Source organism: Cupressus sempervirens, chromosome 4, assembly GCF_028749045.1.
Source record: "Cupressus sempervirens isolate cs-2001-9-10 chromosome 4, ASM2874904v1, whole genome shotgun sequence".
Lineage (NCBI taxonomy): Eukaryota > Viridiplantae > Streptophyta > Pinopsida > Cupressales > Cupressaceae > Cupressus > Cupressus sempervirens.
Genome location: NC_143121.1, coordinates 482,023,895 through 482,049,728, shown reverse-complemented (window position 1 = coordinate 482,049,728; position 25,834 = coordinate 482,023,895). Strand labels below are relative to the sequence as shown.

The 25,834-nt window shown below is 37.2% G+C and overlaps 1 long non-coding RNA gene and 1 other non-coding gene across 2 annotated transcripts; both read right to left on the bottom strand.

Moving 5' to 3' along the window:
• Positions 1 to 986: 986 nt before the first annotated feature.
• Positions 987 to 25,834, bottom strand: LOC149562062 (uncharacterized). Its single transcript, XR_016363478.1, has 2 exons — positions 25,462 to 25,834; positions 987 to 1,255 (listed from the first exon to the last, which is right to left on the bottom strand). It is a non-coding gene; the product is annotated as an uncharacterized LOC149562062 (long non-coding RNA).
• Positions 25,602 to 25,763, bottom strand: LOC149562063 (U1 spliceosomal RNA). Its single transcript, XR_016364310.1, has one exon. It is a non-coding gene; the product is annotated as a U1 spliceosomal RNA (small nuclear RNA).

The window sequence follows — 25,834 nt, the reverse complement described above, 5'->3', positions numbered from 1 at the left end:
TCTATAAACAAGTTATAGCTTGATTGAAGACCAAGTAGTGGTGTCTCTTACTGATATTATTTATCAACCAAAGTCTTCACCCAACCCAATACTACTATCTGTTGTTGGGTGAGTGACCAGTCCAATGACTACTATCTACTGCTGAGTGAGTGACGTGTCCAATTACTACTATGCACAAAACTATCTATTGTTGAGTGACCTGTCCAATTACTACTATCTACAAACTGTACATCTAGATCTCACTTCTATTTGTGAACAATTGTGCAACATATATAGCAACATTTGTACACAAACATACATTCTTTGTTGATTGTCTGTCCAAAAACTGGACAAATGCAAAAGAGACACTGGCCTATCACGTCTTCTCTCCTATTAAGAATTACAAGCATACTTCTAGACTTCTACTCCAATATAGAGTCAGATAAACCATTTTTCTAATATTTGAAAAAACTGCGCAAATTAGCAACTCACTATTCTTTATGATCTTTGTGGTCAGGTAAATCTGAGTAATAGTGTGGAGAATTGAAGAAAAACTAATGGTTAAAAAATGTTTTAATATGTAAATGGATGGTTATGGGCCTGTCATCCGTTAAGTTAAAAAATAAAAAACTATTACATTTGAACAATAGTTGCTTGAGATGACAAAATCTGATCTAGAGACAGCTTTGACGGATTAGAGTCAACTGCTAGATAAGATAAGCTACAGCCCAAATTTTGAAAGAAATGACCAAACCTTTGAACTGCAAAATTGTGATAATAACAAGAAATATTAAAAACAGCTTGTAAGGACGGTGAATGGATTTGTGTTCAACCCATCCCTGGTGCCCTGCTTATAAGGGACATGCTTGGGGTAATGCCTGAATTGTATTCAATCCTTTTAGATTCAATCAATCTACTTTCTACACCAAGATGTGGGTGTTAAGTGAAATGAGTTGGTCCTAGAATGCAATGATATCAGCATATGCACACAATGAATGTTTTGATGATTTGCTCAACTCTATGGAGAAATTTGCAGCCAGATATAAGTCTCAGTTACAAAGTAATAGTATATATGAAAATCTTGTGTGTTTATGAATTCTTTAAATTAGAATGTGAAATTGACTCCGACATCAAATTAGACAGTGAAATTAACTCCGACCTCAAAAATTGAAAAATCTTGGCTAACTAGCAAAGAATTGCTTTGACTGGCATCCTGTCCCAAACATAACCATCTGAGGGAAACATTCCTTGAACGTTTCAGGCACTTATTAATATCCTGACAAATATCATGAAAGCAGATTAGGAAATTCAAATGTGTAAGATCTAACTTAGTAGCCTGCAAGAAACTCAGACCATTGTAACAGAACATAATATGAAAGAAATCACTTTGCATAGTAACACAGAAACATTTGGATTCCAAATTTCACAGAAATCCATATGCTTTTCAGAACATTTATGTGGTAATACAGACAGCTCACTTTCAGAACATTCATGTAGTAATACAGACACCTTAGTTGTAGGCATCTGAAAAGAATTTCATGGCTTGGAGAGATGCTACAAACTTAAGATCCACTTATTTCTCCCCATTGGAAATCATAATAGGAGAAATTCGATTGTAGCAGAACAACACAAGAATACACTTTGCATTATAACACGTACACTAAAGCGCCATCACTGTAATATTTGAACACTCTACTCTTTCCTTGCTTTGTATTGGAATTCAGCAAAGTCAAATGATGAGGAAATTTCTAGTGTATCAGATATGAGATGCAGAGCATTTGGTTCCCATATTTGACTCATCTTGCGGTTGTGATATTGCTGTCAAAATTAGATTTAACTGGGTAGTTTTTTGAGTCAAACTCATTTACCCCATTTTTCATGAGTAGTGGTTCACAGAACCCATCCCTCATGAGAATGAACACTACACATAATACACATTCAATCTAGGTGATGCTTACAGAGGTGAAATATCGAGACTTCCTACAGGGTCACCCATCCTAGTACTACTCCAACTTTAACACACTTAACTACGGAGTTTGCTCCTAATATGGTCTTGTTGTTTGCTGTCACATTTCCAGTTTAGTGTCCGATTCAGTTGAGGGAATATTACGTTGGAGTTAATTTAGGATTTCAGTTCTAAATATTTGGTTGAAGTTGATGTTAATGTTTGGTTGATGTTGCTGTTAGTGTCCACGTATGAGGGCTATTCAGTTGTGACTTTTAGTTTCTGTTGGAGTCTATACGTAGGGAGTAGTTTTATGATGGAGTGTACTTAGGGAGTAGTTCCAGCCTTTTATGGAGGAAAGTGAAATAAAAAGAGGGGTTTTCTCTGTGGTAAGGGTTAGTCTTTTATGGGGGAAACTGAAATAAAAGGAGGAGGTTTTCCTGTAGTAAGGGTTATTCTTTTATGGGGGAAACTGAAATAAAAGGAGAGGTTTTTTCTGTGGTAAAGGTTAGTTTTATTTTGTGGAAAATAATGTACAATCTCTATCAATAAAGAGATTCATTAGTGTTCTTGGAGTATAGCGTTATGCTTTCTTTGATTTCTCTCATATTTTCATTTTCATAGTTTTCATAATTTCTCTATTGTTTCCGAATATGCTGTAAAAGCTGCAGGCCTGTTGTATGTCTGTGTCGATATGTTACATATGTTACTCTTGCAGAGAGACTTTAGCATGGCCAATTTTAATCTTTAAATAACCCCATGTCCCCATGCGGCTGCTTAAGTGTGCTTTGTGCTTAAATTTAAGCAGCCACAGTGTTCCCATGGCATTTTTGGATCACAGGAAAAGGATAATTTGGAATCTATCCCTGCTTTTGTGTAGCAGCCATGGCTTAAAATTTAAAAATAAGCACTGAAAAAAAGGGGAGGCTGGAATAAGCAGCAGCTGCTTATTGAAGAAAATGACAAATGGCTCCACAAAATATTTTCCCTCTCACTTATTTCTCCTCTTATTTCTCAATACATTTCTCTACAATATTTATTATAAGAATTTTATTAATACATTCTATTTATACTTGTCAAAAAATAAGCAGCAGCAAAAATCAATAAGCATGGGGCTACCCGCTCCCCAAATTGCTGCTAGAAATGTTGAGTAGTGGCTGCTAGCCAAAATAAGCCTAGCAGCCACATGGGGACCTGCCCTAAGCTAGTTGCAAAGAAGAAGCATAGACCAATCATATAGCAAATATTTTAATCTTTATCTCAGCTAGTTGCAAAGAAGCATAGACCAATCATTACATACGTTAGTCTTGCAGAGAAACTTCAGCATGGCCTATTTTAGTCTCTATCTAAGCTTGTTGCAAAGAAGCATAGACCAATCATGTAGCAATGATTTTAATCTTTATCTAAGCTAGCTAGTTACAAAGAAGCATAAACCAATATTGTTACCATGTAATGACTAGAATTGTCAATGAGAGCATGAATAAAAAAGGGGCGATTTAATATTATAAGGTGGCTAAAGGTGACAAGGAGGGATAAGACAAAAGCCAGGAAGGGAGTCGAAGAGTCACAGCTTTGTGGATTAAAAGGAGAGAGACTCTTTCATTTGGGATATGCTTGTTTTATGATTCAAATTTCCATTTTTCTCTTGCGAGAGTTATCCAAAAAGCTTCAGCTTTCAACTAGTGTGTGGATGTAGCCCCTCATGCTAGCAAACAATGGACGCAAACCCATTGTCTGTGGAGACGTCAGTTTAGATGTCTTGCATGCGCTTACAGGTTCTTCTCTTAGCATTCCAATCCGACTGTAAAATGTGTTTAAGATTGGACTTTAAATAATAGTTATTGTATTGCTGTTGTATAATGCAATACCCTGTTTCAAGGCATTTTATGAGAATACACTAGTTCTTATCGTTGTTTCATAATACATCTGCCTATGTTTAAGTTCTGAATATTATTTTGAGGAAGCAACTGGGTAAATATCTATTGGGGATATTTCAGTGGTATCAGAGCTGGTTTTTCCTGCCAGCCTAAATGGGCTATGTATAACAGACATTTACAAAACTTTTGGAATTGATTCATATTTCTAAAGAAGTAGTGAATATTTTTTGTTCATCAAAGGTTGAGAAAATTTGTTGTGCCAATTTCTTTTCATCATTTCAATGGAAGTCCATATATTCTAATTGGTCGCCTTCGCAAAGTGCAAGTGCAAGAGAGATGTTCTTTAAAGATTTTTGAAATATTAATTATTTTGCTAGAAGAGTTTCGACTATAGCTTGGCCAAAGAAATGATATACAACCTCTTCAATAAAGAGATAAATCTTCAGTATCAAGCTCCTATGACAAAGAAAATGTGAGGAACGATTAAATATTGCATTTCATGTGTAGCCAAGGTCGATATTGGGTTTTGGGCACAAAAGTTATGCGGCAATAAATAAATTCATACGATCTCAAATATTTAAATTCAAGCATTTCTCACATCTAGAGCCTGACAATTTATAGAGACAAAGTTTCCGTCTACTTCATTCCTGCTCGTCATGGTGAAGGGAGCAACCTCGGTGTTTTTTTCTCTTACATAGAATTGATTCTGGATGATATTTTTCTACAGACATCCAAGACAGAGGTGTATTTGTGAAATGCTACAAGCTCTAGAAAATAGTTGTTCAAAGAAGACAATTAGAAGAGTGTCGTTTCATCTTCTAGCAGTTTGGCAGAAGATTATAATTTATGTCAGTTGATTATTTTACTTTAAATGGACCTTCAGTCGAGGAGGTAAGAGCTTCGTAACTATTGTGAATGTATACGGAGAATTAAAACAACACTTCTCGAGATATTATGTGTTGTTCACTCAGAATCAAGCACGAAAGTCTAAAGTTTTTGGCAATACACTTTTGTATTAGTTGATAGTTGTGAGGAGTCATTTCTCGTTGTGGCTATTGGGATAGCATAACAACTGTAATAATTGAAAGCTCGAGATTTTAACATAGGTCGACTCCTGTTTACCGGGAATGAAAGGTTACCATTGTGTATGGAAATTTGAATTTTCAATGCAGCTTTGAGAGCTTGCTGAAAAGGGGTTGGAAGGCAAATTTCAGTAAAACATGGTATTCCATTCACAGAGGGTGTTACTCTGCATTTTGGCTTAGATGGTATTGGGATGTATCAAACACACCATACAAGGCACAAGTTTGGGCATCTTTCCTCTATTTGTGCATGCTTGAGCAATATATTGAGGGACGAGTCATTGTAGAAGGTCAAGGAAGTGTAACAATCAAATAATGATGTCGTAGATTACTACTTAGCCGAAACTATGGTTGAAAATTATTTGGAGTAAGCAATGAGTTTATCGAAAATTGAAGCCATTTCCTTTCTCCAGACTTTCGACACTATTTTGAAATAGGCCAAATGATCTCATTACAGTCGGAATGAATTGATTAGAACAAAGCATATTGCAAATAGAAACTATTAAGCATCTGAGATTAGTAGGAGCGGACACCATAGTGTGAACACATTGACATGTGGGTGGCAGTTTCGAGAAGACAAAGTTTAGTAACGTACACCATTACAAATAAGTCAGGTGATGCTTGTGTGCCTAGCAGGCTCTATGCTTAGAAAAGAGAAACGTATGAAGATTGTCAAGATGTCGCACTTGCATTGAGACATGAGTTTAATTTGAGCCTATAGTTGAAGGTATTTTAGGTGTGGATGTAATTGAGATGTGCCGAAATATTCAATGCGGAGCATTACATGACTCGACATGGAAGAAACTTTATGCATGTAATGTCTCTATCAATAATAGCTATGCGTCTCAGAAGTAACACTCCTGATAGAAGCTAATTTGTGGGGAAGTGTTGAGTTAGTAGTCGGGAGTATTATCAAGCTTTCATTCACAAATAAGGAGCGTGATTCGCATATCATCGACGGGTCAGAGTAACAACCTTGTCTCTACCAATATCTATAGTTGGAAGAACTGTCTAAGACTGAGAACTTACAGGGAAAGGCCCAGTTTGAGCCAATGGAGTCACATGTTAAGAGAAATTAACTTCCAGTCTGATGATAGAATAACTTTCAAAGATATTGTTTCCAGTTGACAATCCCTTGGTTAAAGAATCCTTATAATTGGAAAAACACAAATAACATCTATGGTTAGGAAATTACACTGTGTTAATATTTTGGGGGCCTCGGACCTTATTAATCTATGATTTTGAATTGCCCATAGGGACTCTGTTATACTCCTCATCATGAGAGCTTGTGATTGGTGGAGTTCTTTTGCATTCTAGCCAATTTGTCTTGGAGGACATCCTTAGAACTGTGCACATATCCAAACAATCTATTTGCTATCGAGGAAAGAAATTTCAATGAATCCTGATTTGATTAGCATCAACTAGTATTGGTTTGGAAATCCATAGGCCATTGATGAGGACAAATCTGGGCAAGAGCTATTGAGTACAAAGAAATATATTTGAATTCGATTCTAGATTGCACCAATCTAATATTATTCATTCAAATTAATAATCATATCTCTCTAGGAACAGGCAAACAGTTGTGAGTGCAAGGAGGAACCTTGGAGGTGTGCATTTTAGTCAGGAAGATTTCCTTGATGAGTATCATTCAAGCTTCACAAAGGACACAGGCAGTAATTTGCACAAAGAAATATAGGCAGCAAATCTTTCAAAATCTTCAGCTTCAATTTGGGTAGTAACAAGGATCATCTCCTGTGCCAAAACTGAACTCTTTGAACTTAAGATTATCTTTACTAGGAACGGCTAGCAAGCTATCCCTAGTAGGAGATGATTGGAGTATCCAATTATGTTAACTCAAAGAAACTTCTATTGCAGATCATGTGGTATTCATTGGCGTCTGTGACAATCTTTCAATTCATGGTGTTAATATTTCCTAAATGGTTGCAAAGTAAAGTCAAGACCGTGTGAGTAGATAAACGTTCACAACCTTGGAGGTAAGGAAAAGATTTAAAAATGTTTGATTTTCTTCATAGGGAAGAAATTTTAGAGGCAAACAGGGCAGTACCTTTAGTGGTCGATCTCAGAAGTCAAAATATCAGCCTTGCATAGCTAACGTTCACAACCTTGGAGGTAAGAAAAAGATTTAAAAATGTTTGATTTTCTTCATAGGGAAGAAATTTTAGAGGCAAACAGGGCAGTACCTTTAGTGGTCAATCTCAGAAGTCAAAATATCAGCCTTGCATAGCTATTCCCAACAAATCTTCTCGAAAATGGAAAATTTGAAACATAGGGTTTTCTTAAAAGAATTCAATAACACCTTTAATGGCGAACAACTGAGAAACTTAGGATGGGGGCCCTAGCTCAATTGGCTAAATCTTCCTTGTTGCAGGGGGTTGGTCACGGGTTCTAGTCTCCCCCGTCCCCGTGGTACCAGTGGGCGTGTCGCGCCAGCGCTACCGGTCACGTTAAAAAGTTTACCTGGCGCATTTAAAAAAGAAAAAAAAAGAAAAAAAAACTGAGAAACTTGCCAAAAGAGAAAGATCTTGGTTGGTTGTACATATTAGAATTGCAACTAGAACATATGGAATCCTCAAATGATGTTCTTTCCAAATTGGAAGAGATAGAATCATATTTGACTAGGATAGAGCCGACAGATGGTAGGCTCTTAAATTGGGCTTAACAACCTTCAATGGTGACCTTGGTCCAGCCCAAGTTCATGCAGATAAGCTCTCCTACAACAGCCTACAATGATGTGGTGATGAAAGTTTTGCAGCTGGTAGTAAAGAACTTGAAGGATTTACAAGTTAAAGGAATCCCTACGAGGTAGGAGCAGATTTGCCCGACATGTGAGGGCACTAATACACCCGATCTTGTTTGTGGGAATCATAATAATGAAGAGGAGGCAAAAGAAATTCAGACCAGTGCAGGGAAAAATGTAGATAAGATGATTTCTGATGTAGATAAGGAACATACAAGTTTCTACATTGGTGATTTGGAAGTTAGCTTTGACAAACATGTTGATGAGGCAAGTTTTACTCAAGGAATTAGCACGTTGGAGTCCTTGTATGATGAACCATATGTTTCTTATACGCATGATATTAACTTCCATGAACAGTCCAAGGTGACACTACAAGAAGATAAGTTGTATCAACATGACAATAATGAGATGCATGTTTTAAAGAACTAGTTGAAGGTTAGTGAAGACATGGTTGTGGCAACTTTGGTATGCTATGACAGCACTCACAAAACGGTTGAGTATCTTTATAGGAAGGCTCAAAGGGGAGTGGAAGGAGATTGGCTTGTTGATTTGCAAGTAGTCAAAACAGCTCTTGAGACTATGAAATCAAATTATTTACGTTTGCTTTCTGATAGGGATTATATTCTTAAAGTTGTTGGAATATATGTTGATCAGTTGAATAAAGAAAGGAATGAGATTATGGAGCTCAGTAAGGAGCTTAAGTATGCTCATGAGGCATTGGATGATACTTAGATTTCTCTTCAAGAAGTAGAAGATTAGGTTAGGATCACAAATCATTTTTCGAGAGCATGAGGGTAAAGAGAGGCAAGAGTTGTTCCAAGAAGTAATTGATGAATTTGATAGCATTCAGCAAACTTATGACTTGGACAGATGTCCCAAAAGACCAAGCACCACAATTTCATATCATATTCAACTTGTAGACAACCCCATGTTTGAAGTAGATGCTGATTGGACTTTTGATAATTCCCTTTTTGAGACAAACGAGGGAACTCCTTTTGATTGTCATGAGAAGGATGATCTTGACTTCAGAATATTGGATCCTGTTACAGTTCCTAGAGGTGAATCTTGGTCACAGGATTGGTGTGGTGGATTGATTACGATCGCTCGTCCTTTGATCAGCCCAAATATGTTTTCTGATTTCAACCCATATAGGAGTGGGATGGCGTTCATATATCAGCCATTGAATAGATCTTGGTGGAGTATTGATGAGAGTTACGTTTCAATCATAGGGAGTGATTTTTCAGCGCCATTCTTACTCATAGCACCTATGTACTTGGGGGTTCCACAGATTGATGACAACAGTATGGTATTTGATGTGCCCATGGTGTTATTTTCAGCTTTTGAGCAGCTTATTTCTTACATCATCTATTTAGGTCGGGTCGTCCCCATCTATTGGGTTATGCATAGCACCTTGATACATTTCTACCTCATCATATCAATGGGTCATGACAATAGGGTTTGGGATCCAGGTGTTGACCGTATGTATCAATGGCTTGTTGAGGATTTTGTTGTAGTTCTACTCAGTTTGAGACTGGATGCAAATTTAATTAGAGTTGTACAACCTGATGGAGCTCTAAAATTCTGCAATTTAAGGCTTCCATTTATATCCCACTTTTAGATGATTGTAACAAAAACAATGGATTCCTTGAAATGAAAGATGGATAAAGTTTGAATGATTATAAGTTGATGAAGACATGAACATGCATATGAAGATCTTAGATAACAATCCAAATCACCATCATATCTAGAGTGCAACCTTCTGTAGAGTTCCTTATAATATTGTATGTAGTAGAACAAATATATACAGCAATTGGTGAAATTCATTGAAAAGGAGCTGCTGGAGACTTTGGGGGATATGCTACAGCTTTATCTTTGCCAGGGAAGCAATATGATCAGAACATCAAAGTCTTGGCAATCGGTGTCAGTGCTTGCTTATTTGCCTGAATATTTCCCCTACTGCAATACTAACACAGATTATTTTGAAGAGACATATACTTAGAGCAACATCAACATCATTGATAGCATACAGTATAAAGACAAACAATGAAGGCCATTACCATGTCAATGAGAATAAACATTTGGGAGTATTGAACTCGAAAGTGTTGAGACAACACCTTGAAAGCAAGCGTACGCAATTCCAAGCAGGGGAGCCATATAGGGTTCAAAGATATCGAGCAATTATGTACAGAGCAATAGAGAGGAGGCACTAGTGTGTATTAACAAACTCATAACATCTAGAGATGATTGCAGTGATATAATTCAACTAGTCTTCATACAAGTAGACGACTATATGTGACAGCGATGATGATTTAACGGCGCACACAAATATTCATACACATATTCATTTTAAAAGCTTGCCTTTAGAATCACCATCGATGGTGTTGTGTAGCGGCAATATTATTTTTAGTAAAGATGATATGTGTATAATGAAGAGTGATGCATCAAAATACCTTTAGAAAAATAATAAAAGTAAATAAGCGGTGGATAATTATGGAGACGTTGTGAATAATTAGAAGGCCACGGTAATAATCTCTGAAGATCCGATGGAAGTATTAGAATCAATGGCATATTGCGACTCTTTCTCCCAAGGCCAAGGAAATTGACAAGAAATTCCAGGTAGCCGTCTATACTTGCAAATGATGATTGCCAAGAGATGAAATTGAACATTTTTGGGTAGTATCTCTCATTGCAATTTGAAAAATCTAAGTCGAATGATAAATATAAAGGCATGACGAGTTTCAATCGGAGTCAAAGGCCAATGAGATTAATGAATTAATTATCTCATTCGATTTTACTATTAGTGTTTATGGCTTAAGATATGTGTTCAAGAATAGTTGCATCTATTCATGAACGAAAAGACATATCTTTCTATTTTGAAAGATATAAAAGGAAGTTATATTATTTGCAAGGACATATTCGAACATTCACATATTCTCAACAAGAAGCATTTTATATTTATATATTTTTGTAAGGAGGAATAAGGGCTTAACATGGCTTTGTAATATTAATTCTATTATTTTATTTTAATGATAAAATAAAATGTTATTTGTTTATTATTAAAGGCGTGGAGATTTAAACTGCAGATGAATCGTCTTTTGTAATTATTTTTTAAAATTTTGTGTACAATTTATATGTCGGATAAGTGGACATGGTCCTTTAGCATTTTAAATTCGATCATCACAGATATTGTGAAATATCAAATTATTTATGTATCTGTGTCCACTTTGTCTCCCTACCAAAGGAGTTAAAATTCAATCTAGACTAATTTAAGATTGCATATATATTTGATTTGTTGCATCTTGATTATTTAATTGTGGTAGTATAAGTGCATAAGAACTTTATGAAGTTGTACGTGAAAATTCAATGAAGTTGACTCTATTGCCCGAATGAGCAGAGGCACTAGTCTTTCTATCATTGAAGTCAGAAAATCTATATATTCCTTCTACAAACATCAGATCCATTATTAAAACCTTATACAAAACATTCAATTATTTCAAGTACTTAGCATTCAGTTTCAGTGTCATCAAGTTCAAGGTCCTTGCCAGCCAATGAACTCACAAAGCTTAAATTCGCTTTAGAAAAGCTCTGAACCAAGTGATCAGGTTCGAGGTAAAGGTTTACCCACCTGGGTGTAGTGGAGCCCAAAGTGCAAGGGAATCGAGAAGTATTCTCATTCATTGGCCAAACTGATTGCGAAATCCTATCGGAGAAGTGGCAGGCTCTTGGATTTCCAATCTATGGATTTGGGAACCAACACAACCTATAGATGCGGCGATATTTCATAGATTAACATCGGATCCAAGAATTTGGTTGATGGATGGATTGCAGTTTGACACTTTGCTTCGCCGTATGGCAGGATTTGTTTTCAGATTTGGCTACAGAGCTACCTACAGATTTATGTGGGATCCAGGTACCGATTGCTTGGGGACAAGCGATCTTGAGGGAAGAATTGTGATGTCCCTTTTTGGGACATTAGAAGATTAAAGGCATGTTCCTATAATATTAATTGTCTATGAGAGCTTGAATATAAAAGGGGCAATTTAATATTATAAGGTGGCTAAAGGTGACTAGGAGGATAAGACGAAAGCCAAGAAGGGAGTCGAAAAGTCACAGCTATAACGCCCCGCCAAGGGATCCAAAAGAATTAACCTAAAGTTTTACTAAGTTTGCCAAACAATTTTTTTTTTTAAAACATGAAAGATAAACCATTCATATCAAACACATAGTAGCGGAAGTAAGAACATACAATCAACTATAAGCATACATAATAGGTTACATTCCTTAAGGATCCCAAGACGTTGATTCACATTTGATCTAATTAATACTAAGTCTAACCACTACCACATCCACATGAAAGTATAAATAGAAAGTCCAATGTCCATATGACACAGTTGTTTCGAATGCCTCTTGGAAATTAAATTCGGAATGCTCAATCATCCACTGTACATGACACGGGGTACAAAACGCTTAAAAGAATATACATATGTAAAAATAAAGATACATCATTCTCATCGAATCCATGATACAAATACAATGAAGTAAATGAAACCAATAACATACATGATACATCCATTAATCAATAAAGATATAACAACCATCGTAAAAGATAACCATCCATCATAAAACACAACTAAGTGCGCGGTTCCTCCCAACCGTAAATAGCATCATTAGACCATCGTGAGCCCTAGCCATCCCTCCGTGCGTAACATCCCAAGTCACCGAAGAGATCATCGGTATTATCATAGTAGGGACATCACTCCTAAAACATACTAAATCATATGCAAAAAGCAATCTAACATGCAAATTAAAGCATAAGATAGGTAAATAACATCATCTAACATATGCTAATCATTAATATAAGGATATGTGTCCATTATCATAATCCAAGAACAGAATGAAGATAGATGCTAGCAAGGAATACATCAGCCACGATGTCTCACACGGATCTCAAATGGTAAGAGTGAAAAAGCACTACCACCCGACCGTGTGGAACCTAAATGGTCCACTCCCACCATGCTGAGGAGATAATCTCAAGTCCCAAACAGGCTATCAAATCACGTAGCACAAATACTCTCTAAGTCCAGGAATCTTAAAAATATACTAACTCAAAGGTTTCAATCACAAATCGACATCTAATCCCAGAGGCGCACAAGATACGTAGGAAACCTACTATATAAGCGGGAAAGTGTCATCACACGGATCATACTAAAATTACCCTGGTAGTCTCTCAATAGACCCCGGCCCCCTAGTGATCCCTATGCGGCCACTAGTATCCTCTCATACTGACGAGGCATACTATGAAATGCAAGGTTGCAACCAAGCATTCTCTCTACTCCCATCCTAGTCTGTACTAGCACTCGAGGCATGGGCGAGAACATACAATTATCTTATTAGGTTCATTTAATCTCCATTTAGTATAAATGTTTTCATTTATTAATAAAACTTACAATGAGTTACCCTGGCAGCCACTTAGGGCCCCGGCCCCATTGCAAGCCACTTCCCGACACTACAAGTAGATAACCTACCCTAGGCTCATGGAATCATAAATCACAAAATCACCTCAATCTTATACAAGCGACTGAAAAAATACCAAAAGATAATCCACAATAAGAACATCAAATATCCACAATATCAAAGATAATCACAATATCCATCGGTCCTCATCAAGCAATCACATAAATCTCAATATCCATATCAATGATAAATCCCCATATCCATTGGTTCTCAACGAGCAACCAAAAAGGCATCTCAAAGAAAATAATACTGATCAAAGACTCCAAAATGGTCGAGTCAAAACATGTCACAACATGACAACATCAAGAAATAAATCAACACTTCAGTCCCATCATGGCGACTGGAAAGTAGTCCAAGGATAACTGATCCGTGACTCAAAAATGGTTAAGTCAAGTGTCTCATACACATAAATCTCAGCTTCACACATGAAGACTGAAAAGCAATAACAAGTAAAAAATACAAACATCTCATAGAGCATACCATCACATTACCATGGTTAGGTTTTAAAAGAATCGAGACCAAATAACATCAACATGCTATCACATCTCATAACCCCTGAGCCTTTGGTAGACGTCCTATAACTGGTCAACACTCTAGGACCACCCAAAAATCCAAAACAGATAGCATAGAGAAAACACAAAAGGCAAGCACATGTTTTGGTTTCGTTAAAAAAATCACATAGTTGAGTTAAATGTGGGGTTTCAGTTTCATTTCCCAATTACTTTTCACTCGTCTAGGATTCTTTGTTTAATCTATAGGTCAACCCACTTATCCCCTCGATAGAATTATCCCTCCATTATTCTAAAACATTTTTCTAAAATAATCAAAAGATAATTATTTTAAATCATTGAACCAGTTCCCATAAAACCATTCGCATTATTTTACTAGAATCAATGTTACTAATAATTAAATAGAACTCCATTAATTCCAAGAAACGTCTCCCATAATTCAAAACATTAGAATAATACTTATCAACCTTCAAATAAATAATTTACAATTTCCTTTAAAACACTTCAAGGACAATCATTTATTTAAAACAATCTTCATTGATTTTAAGTAAAATCAATCTCATTAATAATTCAATTATTTAATTCCACTAAACACTTATTAATATCCCCTTTTTTTTAATTTTTCCTCATTTAAAAATCCATATACTTAAATTCACTAATAATTAATTACACTTCTTCTACTATTAACTAATCATAATTAAATTAAATTTAATTAGATTAGTTAATAAATCATATAAAACTAATGCATAATAATAAAATTCTATTTTAATTTGAACCCAAACCCGAAACAATTTCTAGATCTTGATTCTACTAAGAGAAGAATGCAATAATATTTTTAATTCCCATAACTAGATGAAACAATATGCATGCCCGAATTCCAAATTACAAAATTGAAGATTCATTCATAGAGAATTATTTAGACACACATAACAGACACGATGAAGACAGGAAAAGAAAGAGCATAATAAAATATGCAAAATAATCACGAGTGCCTACCTGGACACTGATGCTAATTCACTATGCCTCAAAAAATTGTAGAGAAGCTCCTTCTCTTAGAACCTTCTCTTTTTCAAAAATTCTTTCCTTCTCCAACATTCGCAATTCCTCCAAGAGCCGAAACCCCCAAATGACTAGAAGTGTTTGTAGAAGCATTTGAGGATGTCCATACACACTAGGAGAGCCTCTATATAAAGGCCTCTAAGATGCATCTAGAATGTGTCTAGAAAGAACTAAGAGATAAGCATGACAACTAAGCACATAACTTCCACAATAAGAAGATAAACATGATGAGGTGTCCAGAATGTTGTAGACACCATGTGCTCAATAATGCACTAACTCCTAAGTGTAGACAACATGTGCATAATTAGAGTGCAAACTCCTGTGTTGTCAACATGACAACCCACAAGAGTTTGCATACTCCTATGTGAATAAATATTAAAATAATACACATTAATTTATTTAAAATTCACTTGACTATTTTAAAATTAATTTATTAATTTTGAATCTCATGCACTCACTTTATTAAAACCACTTGTTTTATCTTAATATATTTTAATCGTGTAATCTAGAGTCTTTTAATAATTTTAATATCTTTTCCACTTTTAAATTTATTTTTGAAACTTAATCGATAAAATAAAAATGAGCTCTAAATATATTATTATTAAATTAATAAATATTATCACGTTCTAAATTTAAACTTATAACTTTTATCTTCAAATTTAATTATTTTATTTAAATAATTTTCCAATTAATAAAATAAATATCATATCAATTTTCCATTAAATTAAACCATTAATTAAATCTTTTAATTAGGCTTAATTAATAGAAAATACACTAAAGACTCATAAAGTAAAATACAAAAACCCATCATAGCAAAACACATACAAAATCAAACCAAGGGTTAATATCACAAATTACGTCATCCGACGTATTCGAAAGGTACTCAACTTAGATACTTGTCTTAATTTTCAATTAGGACAAATGGCTGAAAGGGTTGAGATTTGGATTTGAGAATTTATCTCCCCTTTCTTACCATTGAGGTAATGCGATAGGGTACGCTCATCCTGGCAATTCAGGGAAGTCGATACCCGGTACCTGCAACCTGCATAAAATCCACGCATGTACAAGCACAATATATACTAAGCTAAATAGGCAATGGCAGGAAGTGGTGCGTCGTGTAGATCCCGACTAGCAGGTGACTACGACTCCCTTCCTTAACCATATCAGAAACGTCATACAGAAATAAAACAAACACGCACACCATACACATGCAAGTATGGGGTAAGTATCCATAAGAAAATGCATATGATAATAAATCATCTTACTAATCATCATTAATAACTGCAAACACTGTAATAATCATCATACATACATGAAATATAAAGTACCAAGTAATCTCATCATATATCAATTGAATCTAAAACAATCTCTGATAATCTCAAAATAATGTCACTAATAATCATCAACATAAAACTATCCGCTAACATGTTGGGCGCTCTAACAGTTTTTTAATTAGCGGGCTCGCATTCAGGCGGGAAACTGGTTGGGGAGAACCTAGCAGGAGGTACAGACCCTGGAGGAACTGTGGGGGGACCTGGGAAGAATGCTGGATCAAGTTCCGTGGCTGTTGGGGATGATGGTAAGTCTGGACATGTTTTAGACACTTTTTGTGGGGTCCGTGACCCGCCCTTGGATTTCGCCTTTGCTTCTCGTGTGTCAGGTCAGGACAAAGAGGAAAAGAAAGATTATGTGGAATCTAATAAAGTTAATTCCTCTGTTGGAGAGAAGGTAGGGTCCTCAGAACAGAAGACCTGGTCTTCACTTTTCGGCAGGAAACCAACTGGCAAAGCTTCTTTCCCGCCGGTGACTTCTAAGACTAGTTGGGAGAAAGGTGAGTTCCAAGTCTTTATCCCTGACCCCTTACTGGATTTCTCTGTTTCCTCCATGGATTTCACGCTGGTGGGCAAATTTCTGGGGGCAAGACCAGATCTAGATTCTCTAAGGAAAATGGTTAAGAGGAAATGGGCTATTCGCGGGGAGGTGGACATAGCTCCCATGCCGAATGGTTTCTTTCTGTTTATTTTTAACTGTAAGGAAGATATGAATCTGGTTATCTGTGGAGGTCCCTGGTCTTTTGAAAAATGTTCTCTTACAATTAAAAAATGGGAGCCTGATATGGTTTTATCAGATTCCTTTTTCCTTTTTACCCCGATTTGGGCCAGACTTCCTGGACTCCCTCTTGAATTCTGGCATGAGGACATTTTTAAGGGTATAGCCAGTTCTTTTGGTGAACTGGTGGCTCTGGATAATGCTACTGTGACCAGATCCAAACTCCAGAGTGCTAGACTGTATGTGAAGGTGGCGGATCTGAATCATCTCCCTGAAAAGGTGGATTTAATCTCTAAGCTTGGTAAGAAAACTCAAGTAATCATTTTTGAAGATCTTCCTAATGCTTGTTATGCTTGTAAGAAACAGGGTCACTTGGTTAAAAACTGCCCCTCCAAGAGTAAAATCCACTTGAGTAGTGAGAAGGAAGTGAAAAAGACTAAGGTTCAGCAAAAGAAGGTTTGGAAACCTAAAGACGTTCATCTTAAAAAGAAGAAAGAGAATGAGAACTCAAAAGCTCCACCAACAGTTGTGGATATTGTCTCTGAGCTTCTTCTCGAGGATGGGGTAGGCTTGTCCTTGAGACGGAAAACATAAACTCTAAAAAAGAAGTGAATGGCTTACAACTTGATCCCATCTTGCCTGAACAAGGTATAGATGACCTGCCGGATTTATCAAAGCAAATTGTTCTTTATCAAAAGATGGAGGATAAATGGGGTGATCTTGATGAGATGATAGAGCTTGAGGAAGGAGAATTCTTGGCTGAATCCGGAGCCCATAGTGAGGATGATGAAACTCAGCCCAGGGAGATGCAGGTTTTTGCCCCTTTATTTTCCCAGGATACCCTTATTAAGGACCCTCCTGTCCTAGAAGCTGTCAAAGTAGATGGAGTAATCTCAAAGCTTAAACCAAATTCAAGGAAAAGGGCTGAAAAAAAGAATAACATAAAGGGGGTCGAGACTCGAAGCAGTAAATTAGAATTGCATACTAAAGTGAATCCCAAAGTTTTGACCCCGGTAAAACCTGGAAAAAAAATTGACCAGCAGTCCAAGGTGAAACTAGATGTTGGGTCTCCGAATGGACGTGGAAGGAAATCTTCTAAGAAAACCAGGGAGTTAGAAAGCTTGCAGAATATTGCTGATGGTTGTCAAGCAACTATTCTGGATTATACCCCTAAAATATGGAAATGAAAATTATTACTTGGAATATTAGGGGACTGAACAGTTACCATAAACTAGATGTTAGGAATTTTGTTAGAGAACAGAAACTTGATTTTCTTCTGCTACAGGAAACTAAGATGAACAAAAAGAAAGCAGAGCAGATAAAAGCTTTTAAAAATTACTCTATAAATGCTAGTAGTTCAGAAGGTGCTTCAGGGGGAACCCTGATGCTATGGAAAAAAAATTGCTTTGCTGGGATTATTTTGAGGGCTAGTAAATACTTTATGATTGCTAAAATTACTAGTGCTGATCAAAAAGAGGACTGGTATATTGTGAATATATATGCGCCCAACATGAAAAGCCAAAGGAAGAAGGTTTAGGACTCTATATCCAATTTTAAAAGTATGGATTAATCTGGAAGGTGGATAATCATGGGAGACTTCAATGTCCCTCTTTATAACCATGAAAAAATGGGAGGTAATGCTACCCAGCTCGAAGGAAGAATGGACATTAGGGAGTTTATAAACAAAGAGGGCCTAATGGATATGGCTCTTCAAGGCATTCAGTTTACTTGGAGTAATAAGAGAGTTGGCAATGACTGTATTCAGGCAAGGCTTGACCGTGCTATTATCTCTCCTGATTGGACAAAAGATTTCATCTGCAAGTTGGAAGCCCACCAGAAAATTGGTTCTGATCATTTCCCTCTTATTTTCACTGCTAATAAGTTTAGTCCTAAGATGAATTTTTCTTTAAGATTTGAGAAGATGTGGATGCAGCACCCTCAGTTTGAAAGAAAAATGGAAGAATGGTGGAACATCAAAATTGATGGTACTGCTCTCTTCAGAGTGACTTCTAAACTTAAAAATGTCAAAAAGAAAGTCAAAATTTGGAACAAAAACTGCTTTGGAAACATTTTTGAGGATAAATCTGTATTGAAAGAGGATATCCAAATAATCCAGGATATAATTCAGAAGGAAGGATATTCCCCAGACCTTCTTTTAGAAGAAAATGAAAAGCTGACTCAATACCACGACATCATTACTAAAGAAGAGATATACTAGAGGCAAAGATCAAGATTGATATGGCTGACTGAAAGAGATAAAAATACCAAATTTTTCCATCTATCCACTCTGAAGCATACAGCCAAATCTCACATTTCACATCTTATTAAGGGAGATTTGAAGATCGAGGAGGATAAGGACATCATGGATGAAATGGTGACATTTTTCTTTGGTCTTATGACAGCTGACCCCAACATCAATATGGAACACCAGGCTGAATTCCTTAGAGTGATCCCCACTCTGGTTTCAAAGGATCAAAACAAATTGTTAAGCTCAATTCCTAAGAATGATGAAATTTTCAAAGTTGTTTGTTCTCTAGAAGGAGAAAAAGCCCCTGGTCCTAATGGCTTTCCCATGTTTTTCTTTCAAAAACTTTGGAATCTTGTTGGTAAAGATGTTTGTGATGCGGTAAAGGAATTCTTTGGGGCAAGACAATTGCTGAAGGAAGTCAATTCCACCTTCTTGTGCCTGATTCTTAAGAAAATTGGAGCTGATTCGCCTAATCAGTTTAGGCCGATCAGCCTTTGTAATTCTTTCTATAAAATTATCTCCAAAGTGCTTACTTCTAGATTGCTTCTGGTGACCCCTTTGATCATTGCTGACCAACAAAATGGCTTCACTCCAGGTAGACAAATCCTCAATTCTGTTATTTCTGCTCATGAAAATATTCATTCCTTATCTTGTTCTAACAATCAAGGTTTTGTAATGAAGTTGCTAAGGCTTATGACAGAGTTGATTGGTCTTTTCTCTCAAACATTTTGTTTACCTTTGGCTTTGACAACAAGGTTGTTGGACTGATACATCAGTTGATCTCTACTTCTTCTATTGCTGTCTTGGTTAATGGTAGTTCCTCTCATTTTTTTAATCCCTCTCGGGGATTGAGACAAGGGGACCCTTTATCACCCATCCTCTTTGTTATTATGGCTGATTGTTTGGGGAGGTACATTGGGGATCTGGTGCATAAAGGAGTTATTAAGGGATTGCAACCCTCTTCCCATCCTCTTATATGTTCTCATGGCCAATTTGTTGATAATACCATCTTTTTGGGGAAATCTGAAGTCAGGGAAGCCAGAAATTTGAAGCAAGCAATAAATCTTTATTCTTCTGCCTCAGGCCAACTGGTTAACTGGAATAAAAGTGTTGTGTTTTTTCTCAATACCCCTATTCTTAGACAACATAAAATTGCCAAAATCCTTGGTTGTTCTATAGGGTCTTTCCCTTCTTCCTATCTGGGTCTTCCTTTAGGCTTGAAGGCTCCAGATTCCTTCTGGGAAGACCTTATTAACAAATTCAGCAAGAAGTTGGCTGGTTGGAAAGGGAACCTTTTAAGCCAGGCTGGTAAATTAATTCTTCTTAAAGCTTCTCTCCAAAGTATACCAACTTATGCTTTAAGTCTTTTTAAAATCCCCACTAAATTTGTTGAGGCTATTGACAAAATTCAAAGGAATTTTTTATGGACTGATGCAGAGGAAAAAAAGAGAATGTCTTTAATTGCTTGGGACCAAGTTTGTAAACCGGTCAGGGAAGGTGGACTGGGCATGCAGAAAATCAGAAGCATGAATAAAGCTCTTCTAGCTAAACAAGGATGGCGTGTTTTTCATGAAAACAAAGAGTGGAGTACCATATGGAAACACAAGTACCTTCTTAATTCTGTTTCTCTTCCTGATTTCGTCTCTTCTTCTAATGTTTCTCATCCTTTCTCCATTTGGGGAGTTGTGCAGGGAACAAAGAAAATTCTTGGAGAAGGGTGCTCTTGGAAAATTGGTAATGGGATTAGGGTGAGATTTTGGGAAGATGTATGGCTTAAGGATCACCCTCTGATTGAAGATGTTCAAGATGTGACACAAGTTGACTTAGCAAGCAGAGATATGGCACTCTTGTTAGTCATTACTGGCAGAACGACTCTTGGGTGAACTTGAAGGACATTGATCAATGCTTCAATCACATCCAATTATCTCTCAATGCTGTTTCTCTCCATCCTTCTTTTGAGGATGAGATTATTTGGTATGCTGATTCTAGTGGGCAATTCAAAGTTTCTTCTTTCTTTGTTTCTAAGGAGAAGGAAAATCTTCCCTTTTGGTCTCAGGCTTGGACTAAGGGTCTCATTCCTAAAATTAACATCTTCTTTTGGGTCCTGCTTCAAAATAAAATTCTGACCCTTGATCTAACGGTGTTGCTGATTGGATTGCCAACTATGCTGTTCTAACGGGGCAAAAGGTGAGGTGGACTGATGAATTAACTAACCAAGTTGATCTCAAAGCAATTATTCATTATGAAGCCATCCATGCGCAAGTGGGAAAATTTGTAAAGATAGAAAGTTAATGATTTCATGGAGTGAGCATATTATTGCCAAATTTTCTTCCCCAAGGAAGTACACTCAAATGAATGCGATGTGGTTTTCGCACGTATCTTCGAAAAAGGGAGTCTCTTTTGATGGGACGAAAAACAGTTTTCATTTTAACCCTTTCACTCTCTGCGTCTGGTTACTCTGGTTTGAGTGCGTTCTCAATTCTCTGTAGATGGGGGGTGAACTGCGCAAGCAGGAACCAAAAAATTGTGATGCCTGGAAGGCTCGTGAGGATGTATGAAAAATTCTGCAAAAAGGAAATGTGACTTGTTATCTGGAGCGACTCAATGGTTTTAAGCCACACATCACTACGGCTTTCTTTAAGAACTGGTCCAATGACAAAGTCACTCTCCATGGTGTTACTGTGAAACTTACGGAGGATTTTGTTGCAGAGATCACGGGGCTTCCACGGTGGGCATAAAATTCACCGAGCAAACCAGTATTTCAAATGCAGCCTACAAAAAGTTTTCGAAAACGGAAGACAAGGAGAAGCAACTGGAAAAGAGTGGTGATTTCTTCGATGTGCATCAGATAAAGGAGATCTAGAGGGATGTTCTTTGCTGTATCCGTGAGTATTTCATACTTGATGGAAGAAGTAAAAGAGTTCATAAATGCCACTTTGTTTTTTTAAATCACTTTAGACACAAAGATAGAATATCTTTCCCCTTCTTTTTGCGGTTTTCTTTACTTCATAGTTTAGAAGCTCATAAGGAGTCCAGACCCATTTTACATGAAGGGTTGATTCTTCTTATCGAGAGGTATTGTAAAAATAAACACATTGCCTCTACTCCCTCTAAGGACAAGAAGGAGGACTCCATTAAGAGTAAGAAGGGTGACTCTGTTAAAGGTAAAGATAAAGCCCTGAATTTGAAACCCTCGGCTTTTCAAAAACATGAGGATGACGAGTCTGAGACCGAGATATCGGAAAGCCGCGAGACTATTAACCCTAAGGTTGAGGAAGATACTGACGCCGGGGATTTAAGCTCTAATTTGGACGGGTACCCGGAGACTGAAGGTAATAATGAAAAAGGGAAAGAGGAAGCCAATAGTGAAGGTAATTTTGAACGGAGTAAATCTGTTAATGAGGGTAACCAGGCTATATCTAGTGGGGGTGATAAAGAGGAAGATAACACTGTTGGGAATCCTGTTGAGAAGAGTAAGGAGGACCATACGGCTAAGACTGCTTCTCCTATCAAGGGGATAGAGGAAGAAAAAAGGAAGGACTCTGCTCACATAGAGGAATCTGCCGGGGTTCGAAAGGAGGATCAAATGGAAATGGAGGAAAACAATGACAATGTCCGTTCCCCCCACACGGGACTGCTGAAGATGATAGCGACTCAATGCAGAGGGATACCATACTCACCTTCTGCATTCTGCAAAGGATAAAGCTGACACCATGCTCAAAGTGGATTCCTGAATCTACAATGAAATGATGGGTTTGAAGAAAAAGGTGGAAATTCTCCAACATAACCCGGATACTATCAATGTCAAACTTAGCCAACTGGAAGGGCAGATGGGAGACATCCTTAATAAACTTAACTATGAGCAAAACCTCAGAATGCTAATCAAGGAGAGTGGCACTAAGATGGAACAGGTCACCTCGAGTATATGTGTGGCCGCTGCAAGCCTGGGCAAAAGGGCTAATGAAGATATCACTTCGGCTGAGGGTCCGAGCAAAAGAACAAGGCAGAGCTCGAGGAAGAGTGCAATGAAAGTTGCTGCTGCTTCGGCTGCTGACACCATTCAAGAGACTGCAACAATTGGTAAGGAAGCTGCTAAAATGATCTTGGAGCTGCAATAGTGGCTCTGGGTCGGGTTCCCTAGTTTAGTTTCTGTCTGGTTTGGTTGCTGGTTGGGGTCTCTGGTCCTAGTTTTTGGTTTTTTCGTTTTGACTGTTTGTGGTTCCAGGTCCCTGTAAAACCTGGGTTAGTTTGTTCTTGGACTTTTCTAGTGGTTTCAGGTCCCTGTAAAACTTGATTTTGATACTGTTCTTCAGTTTGTTGCAGGTTTTACTTGGTTGGGCTATAATGCTTTATCTTTCTGCTTTTTGTTAAAGGGTTTCGGGGTCCCTTCAAAACTTGCTTTTACTGTAATCTAAAACATAAAACTATCCTAAAAGAGTTCGGCCATAATAGCAAAATGCGAACTAGGGCAGGCACTACAACAGCTTTGTGGATTAAAAGGAGAGAGACTCTTTCATTTGGGATATGCTTGTTTTATGATTAAGATTTTTGTTTCTCGTTGCGAGAGTTATTCAAAAAGCTTCAGCTTTTAGCCAGTGTGAGGACGTAGTCCCTTGTGCCAGCAAACAATAGATGCAAACCCATTGTCCGTGGACATGTCACTTTAGGTGTCTCGCATGCACTTATAGGTTCTTCTCTTAGCATTCCAATCCGACTATAAACTTTGTTTAAGATTGGGCTTTGAATAATAGTTATTGTATTGTTGTTGTATAATGCAATAACTTGTTTCAAGGCATTTTATGAGAGTCTATTGGTTTTTATCGTTGTTTCGTAATACATCTACCTATGTTTAAGTTCTGAATATTATTTTAAGGAAGCAATTGGATAAATATCTATTGGGGATATTTCATACCCAGGAACGCGTCCTCAGTATATTTTCAGTTGTCACCGTCCCGGAAACGTCTCAGAGACTTGGGGACACCTAGGGGAATTCTGCTTTGACTCCTAGAACAAATTAGACTTTGACTCTCAAAGTAACACAAATTTGGCATATGAATTTTGGTGATTCTTATATTTTTAGGTTCTATTATGTATAAGTACATACTTTATCCATGTTTTCATTTAGATATTTTAAATTTATCTATATATTTTAATTTTCCTTATTGTTATATAGTCGTCCCCATTTGCCGTCCCTCCTTGACTCCAAAATCGGCAAAAAAATTTGCTGTCCCAGAAACCTGTCCCACTGTTCCTTGTCGTCTCCGTCCCGTAAACTCGGGGGAACATAGTTGCAAACATTAGAGTACAAGGAAAGGAAAAGCTAATGACGGTTTCTTTTCCAAAGTTCTAATAAAAGGAGCCTATAGAATGAAATGAACTTGGATCACTTACATTGAATTCAATTTACAATTTTGCTCAAATAGAATAGAACGGGCCTAGAATGAAATGAACTGAACATGGTTTGTTTATGTAATAGAACATTGAATTATGATTTTTCCTCGAATGAAATAAGACATTGAATTGCAGTTTTCCTAAGACAAAATAGGACATTAGGCATTAAATTGCAGCGACTGGAATAGAATGAAGTAGGATACATTGGACATTAAATTGCAGTGAATGGAACAGAACATGCCTAGAATGAAATAAACCTGGGTCACATACATTGAATTACAATTTTTCTACAATTTTCCTGAAATGTAATAGAAGACTGAATTACAAATTTCCTCAAACAAACTTAAGTCATTTGGGCATTGAATTATGTTTTTGCACTAAATAAATGTTACTTAGGCATTGAATTAGGTTTTTGCACTAAATAAATGTTACTTAGATATGGTTATAATAAAGTGAACTTGGGTCACATTCATTATATTATGATTTATTGTCTCAAATGAAAAAGAACGGGTCTAGAATGAAATAGACTTGGGTCACATACACTGAGTTACAGTTTTCCTCCAATGTAATAGAACGGGGGCCTAAAATGAAATGAACTTTGGTCACTTACGTTGAATATCAATTCTCCTCAAAGGACCAAGCAGAGATATCTGCTGGTACACTCGTTCCATCAAACAGTAGTACAGTAGTACCCTGTCAAGGTCTGGAACAGATGCACAATCAAAAGCACCCGGGTCATTTACCTTATAGCTAATGAAAGAACAAAACCGAACATCAAAAGATCAAAACCGGGGCTTTGTTTAGGCATTTGTTTTCACAAGAATTCACGCCTCTACCAGTCTCGCGAAGGTTGGAAGAGGCTGAGAAATCAAGGACACTTGGTTCATTAACTTTTGAATGCGAATCCACACTCGCAAACAAACTGGGATATATGGCGAGACCCTGTCTTGTATTTTATTTTCTTCTAGCCTCTCAGGGCAACCACTTGTTAAGAGATCCATCCAAGTAAAGAGGTCAGTCAATGAGACTGTAAGAGCTCATCCTACTTACCTTCTTGTGCATTTGATTTACAGAGCAGAAGACATAACCTCACAAAGCGAAAGCTCGTCGGCCTCTCTCCTTCTGGCTGTAGGTTCTCTTTCTGTAGAAGCATCATTTGAGTAATTATTTATTTGGGTGTTGGTGTTGTGTTGGGGGCCGCGCGGACGCGAGCCCCCTCTGTGACAGATTATGACGTGCACTCTCCACAGTGGGAGATGCTAGGCAGAGCCCCCTTCTTCATGTGCAATGAAGGTGCTCTCCCTAGGCCATCGGCCTTCCAGATCACCGATCGACCCCGCCCAGGTAAGTATGCTTTCAACTTCCCCCTCGCCTCCTCCTCCTACTCCCCTCCTCTCCCCCCTCTCCCCTCTTCTCCCGCATG